General features: G+C 45.6%; 1 long non-coding RNA gene across 1 annotated transcript; it reads left to right on the top strand.

Annotated features, from left to right (window-relative positions):
* Window positions 1-984: 984 nt before the first annotated feature.
* On the top strand, window positions 985-13190 carry LOC128342227 (uncharacterized). Its single transcript, XR_008314843.1, has 2 exons — window positions 985-1131; window positions 12318-13190. It is a non-coding gene; the product is annotated as an uncharacterized LOC128342227 (long non-coding RNA).
* The last annotated feature ends 1526 nt before the right edge of the window (window positions 13191-14716 follow it).

Genomic DNA, 14716 nt, shown 5'->3' with positions numbered 1-14716 from the left:
CATGATATAAACCTGTAAAGGATGATACTTTTTGGTGGATCATTTTTAGTTGTTTATGGATTTGTGCAAGCTTTCTTTAACCACACTGTCTGTGGGATCAGTCAGGGAGCAACCCCTGTGACTCATTTTATACCTACATTGGTCTGAGCTTTAGAACCTCTTGATTAGGTCCCAACTGCTATCTTAAGGGCACAGAGAAAGGCCTAGTAAATTTAATGCACATTGATTTTTACTGTGGAGTTTTTTGTCCATAATATGACAATTTGGCAGCCTGTGCCTGCTGAATAGAGTCAAACTTGACATTACGCTGTTATGTTAATGACAATGTCACAACCTGTTTGCTGTTTGCAGAATCTGAGACTTTTAAGCCCCTAATGATACATAATATTGCATAATTATACACAAACGATTGTCATTTGCTTATTTCAGTAGCAAAACTGTTTATATTCTATATAATTTATCACTCAGTGTCCAGCTTTTCTTTTGCCTTGATCTGACTTAAACCAGATGGAGTTTCTAATAATCATACTCATATCTTTCCTTAGGGTATGAAAATTAGTTCTTGAAGCATTTTACATAATCAGATTCTATGCTGTTATATTCTTCTCATCTGCCTAAGGGCCAGAGGCGTAACCAGTGGGGGGGCAGGCAGGGCACGTGCCCTAGGCGCCAGTTGCAGAGGGGCGCCAAGTGCCCGCCATGCCCCACCCCACCCCAACCACCTCAGTTGATTAAAAAAAAATTTTTTTTTATTCGCGCCCCCCGCCGCCTTCTCTGAGTCCGGGACGGGGCACACGCCCCCCAGGAGCCTCCCTAAGCCCTTACTTTTGCATTAATTTCAGGGAGCGTTTGCTGCCGAAGAGCGTCTATTCCTCTTTCTCTCCCTCCCAGAGAGGAAGAGAGAGAGAGAAGATACAGGCTTCCCGGCAGCAAGCCTGCCCTGAAAGGAGACCGAAGAGCTCTCTCCGGCGATTTCTACCTCGAGGCCACACCCCCTTTGCATGTGATGTCATCATGTGACATATCACATGTAAAGGGTGTGTGACCTGGAGCTCTCAAGAGTCCTGATACCTTCTGTGTATAGAAAGCTATTTCTATGGCTTGGTTTGAAGATCCTTTGGTGACTTTCAGGTCAGTGCAACTCAAACTTATGCATGTTTCCCTGAGACTAAATTGCACTGACTACAATATAACTTACTCTGAAGCATGTATGGGATATCTGGCCTTGTATTTCTTGTCCTTTGTGTTATGTAGAATGAGATTCCTTAATATGCACAATATGGAAGCGAAAAACAATTTTCTGATCTATGGGCACAATGTTTGCAGAAGAATCTAGTTCTTAGGTAGTTGGGAGGTCCTAGTGCAAATTTGCCATGAGTGATTTCTTTGATTCTGAAAGAGTTTTCTTATTAAGATGAAGAATTCTGCAAAATATGTTTTCTACTTTGAACTGTAGATTAATCTGGGTCAATTTTCACTCTGGCAATCTTATATGTTCCTGTTTTTCACTTGAGTTTTTCTATGTATTAGTATTAACAAAATTTTATATTAGTATTAGTATTACTAATGCTTTATGTCTTAGTAATACTGATGTCTTAGTAATACTGATGTCTTAGTAATACTGATGTATTAGTATTAACAAAATTTTTGTATGTTTGATAAATCATAGAAGAGAGTCATTATCCAGAAAATTCATCACATATGTTTTATATGTATGTATATGATAGCTTTCATGGGTATTTTAATTTGATCTTTTAATATGTTTTTATAGCTGTAAACTGCCTAGAGACTGTGGTAGTGGGTGGTATAAAGATATGTTAAATAAATAAATAAAAATGTATGGTTACTATTTGTATTTGGAGTCACTTGAACCATAAATGGCACAGTGGGGAAGCAACTAGAGAGCAGGAGGCTGTTGGTTTGACTCCCCACTGGTGTGTTTCCCAGGATATGGGAAACTCTTATATTGGGCAGCAGCGATATAGAAAGGTGCTGAAACACTGCACAGGAGATGGCAATGGTGAACCCCTCCTGTGTATTCTACCAAAGACAACCACGTGGCTCTGTGGTTGCCAGGAGTCAACAACACCGACTCAATGGCACAAACTTAACCTTTATGTTACAATACGTTTGCATCCTGGTTTTTGGTTGAGGTTCCAGTTTGTTGTTTACTTCTGGTCTTTTTGGGGACTCCAAAAAGTTTCTATTAGCTTCTATTCTTGGAGACATTTTGGACTCCCGATTTGAGGGCAACTGTGTGAAAACAGCTTTTCAATTCAAGGTGTGTTCTTTAAGTTATTTGGTGAATGGATCATGTTGGCTCGCTGTAGCTAGTTGATTCTAGTTAGGAGGATAGGTGTGAGCGGGCTGGGAATGTCTTATGTAAGGAACAGCTCCTTTTGTGAGGATCTAAGATCTCATGTGTGATCATAAAACTGCTCAGGATGACCCAGTTAAATTTCAGGCCTTACCTATGCAAAATGGAAATTGCATTACATTCTATTTAACTTGGTTCTAAGTCAGATTCATTATAAGGAAGGTGTTGTGGCACATAACCATTTGATACTCATGCAGTAATGAAGAGTGAAAATAATTGGCTGTATAAGTAGCGTTTGTCAGGTGCACAACTGACTTGTCCTAAGTCATGAGAATGCAGACTAAGCAGTCCCCTGGCCTGAGATTTTCCAGCATGTGATGGCTACTAGTGAGGGAACATTTTAGATTTAAAGACAGCACCTGTTATGTATTTTTCTGTTCTTTTCATTCTCTTCAACATTTATCCTCAACCCAAGGGAATTTAGGCAAAGACCAAAGAAAGCCCATAGTAGAAGTGGGTTTATTGTTAATAAAATTGCCATCTCTGGCAATTTTTTTAAAAAACACCTGAAAACCCATCTTCTCACCCAAGCTTTCCCAGCTTTTAAAAATTGTCTGTCTTTAATATAGAGATACAGCCTTCTTCAGAAAGCAGGAATCACACCTATCAGCTATTCAGAGAGGTACTGGAGACTGGATGTAGTCCTTACACTCGCTGATCAGCATGTTCATTGCATTCCAAATCCAGCATTGTGTATTAGTAGCCCTCCTGCCGCCCCCGCCCCCCAGCTGCTATCTGCCTTGATAGTGGTTAGAGTGCTGGACTAGGACCAGGGAGACCCGAGTTCAAATCCCCATCCAGCCATGAGACTTGCTGAGTGACTCTGGGCCAGTCACTTCTCTCTTAGCCTAACCTACTTCACAGGGTTGTTGTGAGGAGAAACTTAAGTATGTACACTGTTCTGGGCTTCTTGGAGGAAGAACGGGATATAAAAAATGTGAATGTTACTGATTGCTGGCAGATAGCAGCTCGGGGGCGGGGGGGGCAGGAGGGTTACTAATACACAATGCTGGATTTGGAATGCAATGAACATGCTGATCAGCGAGTGTAAGGACTACATCCAGTCCCCAGTACCTCTCTGAATAGCTGATAGGTGTGATTCCTGCTTTCTGAAGAAGGCTGTATCTGTGCTGCTTCAGCAATTTGCATCAGTGAAAGCAAGTAAGGTGCAGTTATAATTTTCAGGTAGTGCCATAATTTTTAATTAAAAGATTAATAAGCTTGACTTTTACTTTTTGAGCTGATATTATGGTGAAGTTATCTGAAAGATGGGTGCCAGATATTTGGGGGGGGGCGCAATTTCAGTGCTTGCCCTAGGCGCTGTTTTCCCTAGATACGCCTCTGCTAAGGGCACAGGTATGAACTTAGGAGATATGAACCAAGTAAACACTCTGCTATAAGAAATTATTATTCTAGTGGGCTAAAGGATAGCACCCAGTGATCATGCATCTTGCATTCATATTTAAGATAAAATTGTTTATATTTCTGCAGAGTAAGGCTAATGAATCTTTTACATGACAAATATCAGGATCAAAATAACGGTGGGATTCCAGGCATTAGCCCAAGACTAGAGCACTATTCACACATTTTTTATAATCTGTGTGCACTATTCACACATCATGTATAATCTGTGCTTCTATATCTATACCCAATTTGGTTCATATTGATTCATTCATTGCAAAGTTGATGTTGTGGGGGGGGGGCACACACATACAGACACATGACAGACGGATGGATGCGCGTGTGCACACACACACACACAGCCTGTCAAATGGAGAAGTGATGTGAGGGATGTCCGTATTTATTTTATTTCCACATTATATTCAATTCATGTATAGTAGTACACTTCCTATCTGTACCATATATTTGAGGGGGGCTTGTACCCAGATTCACTTTTAAGGTACGTACATATGTACAATCATTCCCACAAAAGCATATACATGTGTACAGACACCAGTACTCACGTACAATATAATGTCTGAATATGACGTCGGGTTCTTTGAAAAGTACCACACACACACACTAGTGTCACATAGTTATTGTTCATGTTGTTATTATTTTTATTTTTATGTATATTCTGTTTTTCAAAAGAAAAGTTCTCCAAGAGGTTTACATATAAGGAGAAAATAGTTCCCTGTCCTCAAAGGGCTCACAGTTTAAAAAGAAAGAGGAAAGCTGGTCTTGTGGTAGCAAGCATGACTTATCCCCTTAGCTAAGCAGGGTCCACCCTGATTGCATATGAATGAGAGACTAGAAGTGTCAGCACTGTAAATTATTCCCCTCAGGGGATGGAGCCAATCTGGGAAGAGCAGAAGGTTTCAAGTTCCCTCTCTGGCTTCTCCAAGATAGGGCTGAGAGATATTTCTGCCTGTAACTTTGGAGAAGCCGCTGCCAGTCTGTGAAGACAATACTGAGCTAGATAGACCAATAGTCTGAGTCAGTATATGGCAGCTTCCTAGGTAAACATCAGCAATGATGAGTGGAGAAAAATTGTACTGGGACTGAATAGGGACAACTGATCAGTCAAATATTTTGCTCATATTTATAGCTTACATGATTTATTTATTTATTTAATGTGTTTGTTTTTAGTTTTCTGTAGCCAGGAAAGCAAGGGGGAAAGAAATCCCCCCCCCCAAACTCTCTCTCCCTCTCCTTCTCACACTGTTCACCTTTAGTGTAGGCCCAGGTGAAGCCTCAGTGCTGCCTAAGGTAACATAGTAAGCTTCCACCTTGTGATTTCCCCCCATTTCCATATCTATTCACACTGGCCCAATTTGGATGTAATAGGAAACCGGAGGTCCCTCCATCTCCAGTTTCCGAAGCTGCCTGTCCAAATTCAGCAAACTGGAGTTAAGGGTGAAAAGGGACCTGTGGTTTCCCTGGCCAAACTTCACTCTGAACCTTTGATCAAAGTGGAATTTTGCTGCCCTTACCTTTGGTTTTGCAGTGCCAGCATTACATCTGAATGCTGAACCAGAGTTGAGGGAGGAAGCTCCTCCCTCACTCAGGCCCAATGGTCTTTGTAAGTTGTCCTTCTGTCAAGAAGGGGGCATGCACAGCCAGCTCCCCACCTCTCTGCAGTCTCACTGACTGCAGAGAGGCAGCAATCCCTGTCAGCTGAATGTGGACAGGAGTGCAAGGGGAGGGGGTGGTGTGGTGGACCCACGGTTCCACGTTATGTCTGAATGGGGCCAGAGTTTTTAAAGTAACATCCAGACAAACTCTGCACTGGTTCTATGGAGAGGGCTGATTTTTTTCCAGCCTCCCCTTCCCTTTGAAGCCCACGGTGTATCCCAAATGTATGTCCCTGAGAGGCATGTGGCCCTCAGGGACATATTTTTTTGAAGAGCAATGGCTTTAGAGGGAAAGAAAGATCTGCAGAAGTCACCCCTTCCCTGTAGTACGTTTAGTTTGGAATGGTGGTTGCAGTGTGAAAATTCACTCACTTGATTCCCTTAATTGATCTTCCCTCCCCACTGAGTTCCACAGAGCCCTCCCCACTGAGGCCTGTCAAGCCCCTTACAGTAACTTTTCCTTGCCCTGCCAATCCCTTCATACCCCACCATCCCCCTCCAAGTGCTTCCTGCTTTCCTTACCTGACGCTGCGTGTGACGATCCTCCTTGCACAAGTGCAGCTATACTTGCTCCATTGGGGCGCTACCCATCTCACTTCAGATGCACCTTGTACAGTGGCTGGCTTCTCCCAACCTTCATTGTCCCTTCCTTCATCTCTTTTCTGCTCTTCAGAAGAGGAGATAGAAGAGAGGTAATTGTTGGGGACTGTAGTAAGAGAATTCCTCCAGAAGGAGGAAGTGAGTCTTGGAGAGATATTAGCTGGAGTGTCCCTAGCAGTTGCATCTCCTCCATTTCCTCTTCCAGAAGGAGGAAGAGGAAAGCGACCAGATGATGGGGAAAGCCAGCCACTGCAGTGGAGGCTGCACAAAGCACATCTGGGAGAAAAGAGGTACACCACAGCAGGGTGAAGAGGGGTGTGGTGGGAAGGGAGAAAGACCAATGGGGTGGTGCCTGTGATGGTGGAGGAGATATCCCAGGACCTGCCACCTGTGGTGACTGCTTCATTGTGCCTCATGGAAGAACTGGCCCTGTTTTGATGAACAGAAAAGTTTTGTGTTTAACTCTGCCCCTCGTCCCACCCACTGGTCTCCACTCTCTGCCCCTGGCTTCACCACCCAACTTACTCTTGGCTGGTGATACGATAAGGGGGTAGGCATTGGTAGTGGTCTGCCCCTTATCCTATCATATGCAGCCCACAAGCTGTCTCAGTGTTCATTTTCTGAGGTTCATGGGTTATTCTGGAGAAGGAAAGATGCCACACATGCACACTCACAACTGTGAGTTTAAATGGGCTTTATTAAGGCTAATGATTACAACTGTAGGTGATTAGGCATATGAGTAAGTGGTTATCCATTTCATTTTTCTATGATTGTAATGCAGTGTTCAGTAAAAACAAAAAGCATTCCTAAAATCATTTCCCCTTTTCTCAAAATGCAGAGCTGCTAACTAGGAAAGAGTTTTGGTCTCACCAAGAAAAGACAGTCGTGTATCAGTAAACGGAGAGATTCTTCTTCTGTGAGTGCCAGAGCACCTTATCTGCTGTTACGTAGCAACAAGTCAAAAGAATCCCCCAACCTGGCAATCAGTGTTTCCCCTTTAATTTGGTCTAATAATTTCTATGATAGTTAACTCTTATCACAAATAAATGCAAGGGATCTTCGACTATTAACAGAAAAAGCATTTCTTTCTAACCCTTCTACTAAATGCTGAATAGTTTAAAACAGTTTCATTTCAGAAGAAGCAAGTGGCTGAAGGCCTTTTGCGATCTCCTGATTGTTCCCAAACAATCCTAGAAGCTATGTCTGGCAGAAAGGAAAAAAAGCTAAAGTACAGTTTTCAAGGAGGTAGGAAAACGGACAAGAGGAATGTCCATTAAAACAGCTTAGGAAGGTGGGAGGAGGATGGACTGGAAGGAGGAAAGGAAGGGACAGACCAGACTCTGTTTCCTGCCACCTGGCAAATCATGGCTGCAGCAGGGGCTTCGCTGGAACTCGGATAGGTAAGAGATAGATCCAGGGACAGAGGGGAAAGCCGGGAGGAGAAGGGAGGGGAACAGGTGTGTGAGTCAGAAGTGGCTGGTTTATGAGGCATAGCTCTGGACAATATTTACCAGTTTCCAAGTACGCTGGAACGAGATCTCCACTGGCTTCTCCAGTGGGAGGGTGACTGGCTCTGAGGATACAGGCAGGCACTACATGATGCCTCTTCCATGAAGAAGCCCATGCCTACCCTTCCCCATGGATGGCTGTCTGCAGCTTTTTATACCTTTTTGACCAGCTCTCCAAGTCAAAATAATCACTTCATCTATGCAGAGTGTCTCCTCTTTGATAAACAATATCAGGCCTGGGTCTCCGAATCCCTCTCTTGGGCTTCCGGGAGGAGCCAATCAGGAGCCCAGCTCTTTGATCAATCGCAAGATAGAGACACTTTTCTTTGTTTTATCAAGCCGGCCCTGGCTTGTGGTCATTTTGGTCTTGTTCTTCAGCCCAGAGAAATATGTGAGAAGGACAGAGAATGTTACATAAGTGGGTGGGGTGGGTGGGGGTGGGGTGTTCAGTGCTATATGAATGTGTTAGCCCTCCATAGCCTGGTGTAGGCGTTATCTTCTCTATGTGGTTTCTTATAATTTCCTAAATCAACTAGATATGATTATGCTTGACATGTCAAACTAGTTCTCATGACTGGGTTTTTCACACAGCAACAAACTACCCAAGGCTCTTTGCAAGGCGGTAAACAACTTCAAGGCTGGGAGCGAGTGTATGTGTGTGTGTGTGTGTGTGTGTGTGTGTGTGTGAATTTCCCTTCTTTCCCCTGTCTGTCTACCACCCACCCTGCTTTTGTGCCCCTAGGTGCTCCACAATAGGGTATATGGGCTGGTTCTGGTCCCATTATACTCTATGAGAAAAATAATTAAAAATATTTCAAATATTCATAAAAAATCGTAGGCGTGTCCAATTGCTTCAGGGTTTGGGTGGTTGTTGGCACCCATGGGTGCTCCACAATAAGGTATAATGGCCTGGTTCGAGTCCCATTATACCCTATGAGAAAAAATAAAAATTATTTTCAAAAATTCATAAAAAATCGTACCAGTGTCTGATTGCTTTGGGTTTTGGGTGGCAGGTACCCCTGGGTGCCAGCTACCATTGTTCCAATTTTTGAATGTACGAACCGGTTCAAACCAGTTTGAATTCAAACCAGGTTCGAACCAGGAGTGGGTGGTTTGGTTTTGGTTTTGCTCGAACCTCCCCCTGGTTCGGTTTTGTGCACATCCCTACCTTCTTGTAGGTTTTCAACTTGTAGTACTGTGACTTTTAAAGCAGGGATTTGTTTCATTTAATTCTGTATTAGTCACATTGATGAGTCTATCTAAACAAGATAAACACAAAAAGTAATTACAGTATGAGCGCCCGGGTTATTATGACAATTTTCCAGTCATGCTTAAATTTCCTCTTGGTTCCATAAATATTATGAAATATTGCATTATAAAGTAAGCATGGTTTCCTTCTTGTGAGAAGTCACAACTTTATTGAGGTATCAGCTATTCTCTGATCACTCAAGGTTTATGTTATGTCTGCTAACTGACACATTTTGAATTAGAATTGTCCAAGACAGAACTGGCTGGTCAGAAGAACATCAGCAGTTTAAAAGATCATGACTCAACTGACTGTCAAATTAACAAAGACATTAGACCCTATTTACACATTGAAGCTATTCTCAGGACCAGCAAAAACAGGGCATGAGGACTGAAGGCAGGGTTAGCACACCTGTGTGAAACCTTGGCAAGCCCTCAAACAGGGCTCTGTCAAAACAGGGTCACCCAGTTCCCAACCATACCTCTAAGCCCAGGTTTAGCAAGCAGAGGAGGTTGCCTACCCCCTCCCAGTGCTCGTGTGGAGCCACGGGATGCTGCAGGACACTGCTCAAGGCCCCCTCTCCTCCTCTTCACAGAGCTACCATAGAGACTGGATACCAGAGTGCCCTGCAAAGCAAACAGAACGCTTGGAAAAAGCCTGCCCAGCAAAAGCACTGGGTCCAACTCGCTCCAACTTTCTTAAAGTGGCAGGCACCTTGCAAATGAGCTCAAAGGAAAACAGGAACATATTCCCCGCCCATGCCAACCTCATGAGAGAGCAGCAGCCTCATCACCTATGCAGACCCTGCATCTACCCTCCAGTTCCTTCCCCCACTGCTGCCCCAGAGGTGATACCCCCCCCAGGCTAGGGCAACATCTCCCTTGCCCTTTCCAGGTGGAAACTGCACAGGTGATGGGGCTGCTGCTCTCCCCTTCCTGGTGCCAGTGGGAGGAGGGAGAGGAGGGAGTGCATACTTGTCCACCATATGGTAAGAAGAAGCCTGCAGCAGGGAGGGAGCACCAAGGGAGAGAGCAGCTGCCATGGGGAGAAGGGCTTCCATTGGCGGGGACCCACCAGTGCTCCCTTCCCAGAGGTAGCAGGGCCAGTGCACACAGCAAAGAGCATTCCTTGCCAGTAGGTGACATTATGGCACAAAAAACAAAACAAAACACAGGAGCTCAAAGCAGCAGCCTTGCAGATGTTTGGCCTCGGGCAGTGCTCTCTGCACACGCTCTGAAGCCCTGTAATCCATGTGAGCTCCCGCTTTAAAGAAAGATGATGCAGCCAACGCCTTGAAACACAGCCCCCCTTGTTGGTGCTAGCCTGCCCAATGGCCACCCTTGCCTGAGAAGAGAGAGGAGGTGGGGTGCCTTGACAGTGAAACCTGTGGGCCTTCTGTTGGGGGATAGGCTTGCAGGGTGTTACAGGACGGAATGGAAGGCTGAGCTTTGTGGGGAGATAAGAAGGCTGCCTCTTCTCAACGGAGGAGGGCAGTCCTGGTGTGAGATCCCTGGGAAGAAAGAGAATTCCCAGGCCCCCAAATAGATAGGTTGGGTGTAGAAGGATGGGTGGCAAAGGGCACCGTGGATAGGATGGTGTGCATGTGGAAGAACTGCTTGCTCACTCGCCCGTCTGCCTGCTCGCCCCTCCCCACCACTCGCATGCTTGCTCACCCCTCCCTGCCCACCTGTTTACTCGCTTGCCCCCTCCCAGCCTTCCCCCCCAGGCCCCAGCCCCAAACATATGTCCCTCATTCTGGCAATGAGATGTTGGCAACCCTAAGATGTATGTGTATGCATGTGTCTAGGGAGAGTGTGTCTAGGGAGTGTGTGTGTCTGCTCTGGTGTGACATGAGTCCTGCACACCAAGAAGAATGGGTGGGGGTGGGGGGCAACCTGAACTGCCAAGGACGGTGGCATGGGCAGAAGCTGTGCTCCATGCAACAGCGCTGCAAGTTCCCACACAGTCCCACAGGTGCGTCTATCTGACTCCCTGCTCCACACACCCTCACAAGCGGCTGCTAACTCTGCCCATGCTAGGGCTGTGAGAGGGGCATACTGTCAGTACGTATGGGAACACATGCCCCTGCTCCCTGGCACCTGAGGGTGTGCAGTGTACAGCCATAGTGTGCACTTGGTATGCCTTTCCTCACGGTGTAGTCATTCTGCATAATAAAGGCACTTCCCAGGCAACCATCCTGCACATTCCTTGGGGAGCAGTTGGGGCTGCTTTGGGGGTGCTGGTGGGCTCACTAGCATGCAAGCCCTGCCCCATCTGCAGGACTGTGTTGCACAGAGGATGCAGAATGAGCTGAGCAGTGTGTGTGTGTGTGCCCGCGCGTGTGCGTGTGTGTGTGCGTGCATGCGTGCATGGGCACACATGTCATTTTTCCTTTGTGCAGCTGTCACAGGGGGGAGGGGGGCTCACACCATGGTTGCAGGGCTAACTCCTATGTGTGGGCAGGGCTAGGGTAAAGTGTGCCATCAAGTCGATTTCGACTCCTGGTGGTGCCCACAGAGTCCTGGTGGTGCCCACAGAGGCTTTCCATTGCCTCCTCCTGTGCAGTATGAGATGATGCCTGTCAGCATCTTCCTATATCGCTGCTGCTCAATAGAACACCACCAGGGGTTCTACCAGCGGGCTAGGTCCTGCAGAACTGGCTCCCTGCTAATAGCAGGTGAGCGCTGTTTGGGAGCAGTTGTGAGTGTGGTGGAGAGCTGGGCCAGTATGCTCTTGGTTTTACACAGCATGGCAGAGGGTAATGCAAACACCTCTTCTGAAGCATTGTATGCTGTGCAGGTCTGTGTCACATCCTGTAATGCTGTCATGTGGAAAGGGCTGGCCCAAAGTTCTGGGGTGCAGCAGGTGTGGCCCTCATGGCCAGTGGGTGGGTGAGTGAGCAGATGTTCAGCATCACGCATCTGCCCAGAAGTGCCCTGGCCCATGGCCCCCAAGGTTTGGGGGGAGGCCTTGGAAGGCTGCTGCAGGGTTGCCTGCTTCCGCTGCCACGAGGCCAAACTGCTGATCTTTGCAAGTATTCTAGCCACCATGTGTGCGGCCAGCGGGGGCTGGAGTGGGTCCCCCGTGGCGGCGGCAGGTGGAGAGGGAGCAACTGCTGGATTGACTGTCCAGGCATGGTTTGCTGAGGTGGAGGGTCAGCCCAGCGGCCGTTCCTACTCTGTCTGCTGCTGCCCCAGGCGGGGGGTGGGGGGCAGCGGCTGCGCACATGGTGACTGCAATACTTGCAAAGATTGGTGGTTCAGCCTCATGGTGGCAATGGTAGCGGTGGGGGGGGGGTAACGGTGGCAGCAGGGGACTCACATCAGTGGCGTGGGGGCCTCACATCGGGGGTGGTCCAGGTGCCCAACTTGCCTGGGTGTGCCACTGCATTTGCTCTCTGTTTGCTGGCTGCATTTGCTTAGGAACAGGAAGTTCCCTGTTCCCCTGGGATTGTTTTTTTGAGCTTTCCTAGAAAAGACTGAATATATTTGTTTTGTTTATTACATTCGTAGGCCTCCTTCCATCAACTGACCCCAAGATGGCTTCCTACAAGTTTAAAACAAATGCAAGAATAGACAAACTTTAAAAATCACTTAATGAAATACTGAGTGAAAGTACACACAGGAGCAAAGTAAAAACAGCACAGAATGACACCACCAAAATCTCCTCACAGCTAGTTAATCCTACTCTAACTCTAACCATTACACCACACTGGCACAAACAGTTTGCCATTTAGGGTACAAACAGTAGCTTAGAGGAGGGGTGTTTTTGGATAAATGGTGTAGTGGTTAAACAAGCCCCCTTCTTGTGTGCCACAGTCCTGCTCTGGATCTCCACCCCTCACCCCCGCAGCTAGTTTTTGTTAAAGATAAATTCCCATTCTTAAGCATACCTGTTGATAGTGCATTTCAGGTAATGTATGCTTTGGCTCCAAGCCTATTGGTTTCAGTGCCTAACTCTTCATCAGAACCAGCCTCCAGCCTGGGAAGCAGCCATCCACCTTAGTGACCTTCAGCCAAAAAAAGGAGAGCTTTTGAAGGGCCGAGGAGGTGCCTTTTTTGCTGAAGCAGCCCAGATATTTCAAAGGAGTGCGTCAATTAATACAATATTTGTCAAAGGAAGATTTGTTACACGGACAATGGAGGGGGAAGAAAAGGAACATTAAGTCCTGAAAGCAAATCTCTCACCAGCTTCTGTCCCATTCAGCTCAGTATTTGTTCTCATCACCAGCGTATTATTTTCCATTAGGAGATTACAGACGACATGAGATGGTAATAAAAGAAACAGATTCATTGTTATGTGCCTGACGGTGAACATTTAGCTAAATGGATTCCTTTATATTGCCAGTGCTTTTCTTCATATTACAACGGATGCTTTCATTTAAATACTGGTGTTTCTATTTACTCAGTGTCTAAGAAACTGTAGCAGTGTTTCCTAAACTTCTGCAAACTAAGACATGGTGACTGACATACAGCACCACAACATTACATCAGCTTTGTAATATTGCACATTTGCAGTTGTGCCACAGGGCAATTTGCACAAATGCAAAAATGGCACAATGGGAGTTGTACAAGAGAAATCCCATTATTTCCAATAGGATTGCTCTTGCACAATTCATGCAATTTTTGCACTAGCACAAAATGTGCTGTGATGCAGTTGCAAAATTCAGAGTTACAAGGCTGGCATGGTATTTAGCCAGTTTTCTTTTCCCTGAATGGAAATTGAGGATATCTTTCTATTACTCCCCCCAAATTTTTAGAGTGTGCAAGAATAAGAAATACCCACCTGCAGAAGAACATACCCCCGGTGTTCCTTTACTCATTTTTAAACTAATATTTATAAGTCACTTTCTCACCCAGTATGAGCCATCAAAGCAGCATATAATTAAAATAACAAGAACATAAGCAACAATAAATAACTAAAACCAGCAATAGCACCAGCAGCATAGGTAAAACAATAACAACAACTACTAATCATGATGATGATAATATTTATATACCATTTTTCAACAAAAGTTCTCAAAGTAGTTTACATTGGAAAATATATAATAAATAAAATGGTTCCCTGTCCCAAAAGAGCTAAAAATCGAAAAAGAAATATAAAGTGGATACTAGCAACATTCACTAGAGGGATGTTGTGCTGGGATTGGGTAGGGACTGTTGTTCTCCCCCCACTCAATAGAGGAGAATCACTCCCTCTACAAAATGCTGTGCGCATCTGTGGTGCTGCTCCCTGCAGCCTGTGCATAGCATTGACACACACACACACAGGCAGCAGCATCGCAGCTGCATACAGCCTTTTGTAGAGCGAGTGTTGAACCCAGAAAAGTGGTGGGGTGGTGCAAGAACAGATAAGGACCTACTTTTTAAGGGGACTACTCCCCACCCTGCTGAACCATTTTGGCTGCAGGTGGCCAAGCCGTTTCGGCCCTTCCCTAAGCAGGCCCCAACCCAGTTTGTACACATCCCTAGTCTAGGATGACAATCTTGCAAGTGACCAGATTCATATGGGAAGAAGTGGTCTTTGAAATACCTTGAGACACATGGCATGCAGCCTCCTTTGGGAATGGAGACACTGGGCTCACAGGAAGAGACTTTAATTGTTGAATTAAATTACATTACCGCCTATGCTGAGCACTACATTTTCTCATGGATGGATGGAACACAGTTGTGGATATGCTTGGATTGTAACTGGTAAGAAAATAATAATTGGAAGGCATAGTGATGGCTTAAACATGACCACAAGGTTCTAACTTTAAGCCTCTGTTATACTACAGTGAAAGCTCTATCTCTCTCACTCTTTTTCTCTCTCCTTTGTTAAATAGCATGCCTGGAAAGCATGCCTCAAATAGCATGGCAGGGGGAGTGGACCTTTAGCCCTTTAGCCTGCTCTAGTCTCAATCTGGAACCTG

Source organism: Hemicordylus capensis, chromosome 2, assembly GCF_027244095.1.
Source record: "Hemicordylus capensis ecotype Gifberg chromosome 2, rHemCap1.1.pri, whole genome shotgun sequence".
Lineage (NCBI taxonomy): Eukaryota > Metazoa > Chordata > Lepidosauria > Squamata > Cordylidae > Hemicordylus > Hemicordylus capensis.
The sequence above is the reverse complement of the archived record's forward strand: the minus strand, read 5'-3'. Positions and strand labels throughout refer to the sequence as shown.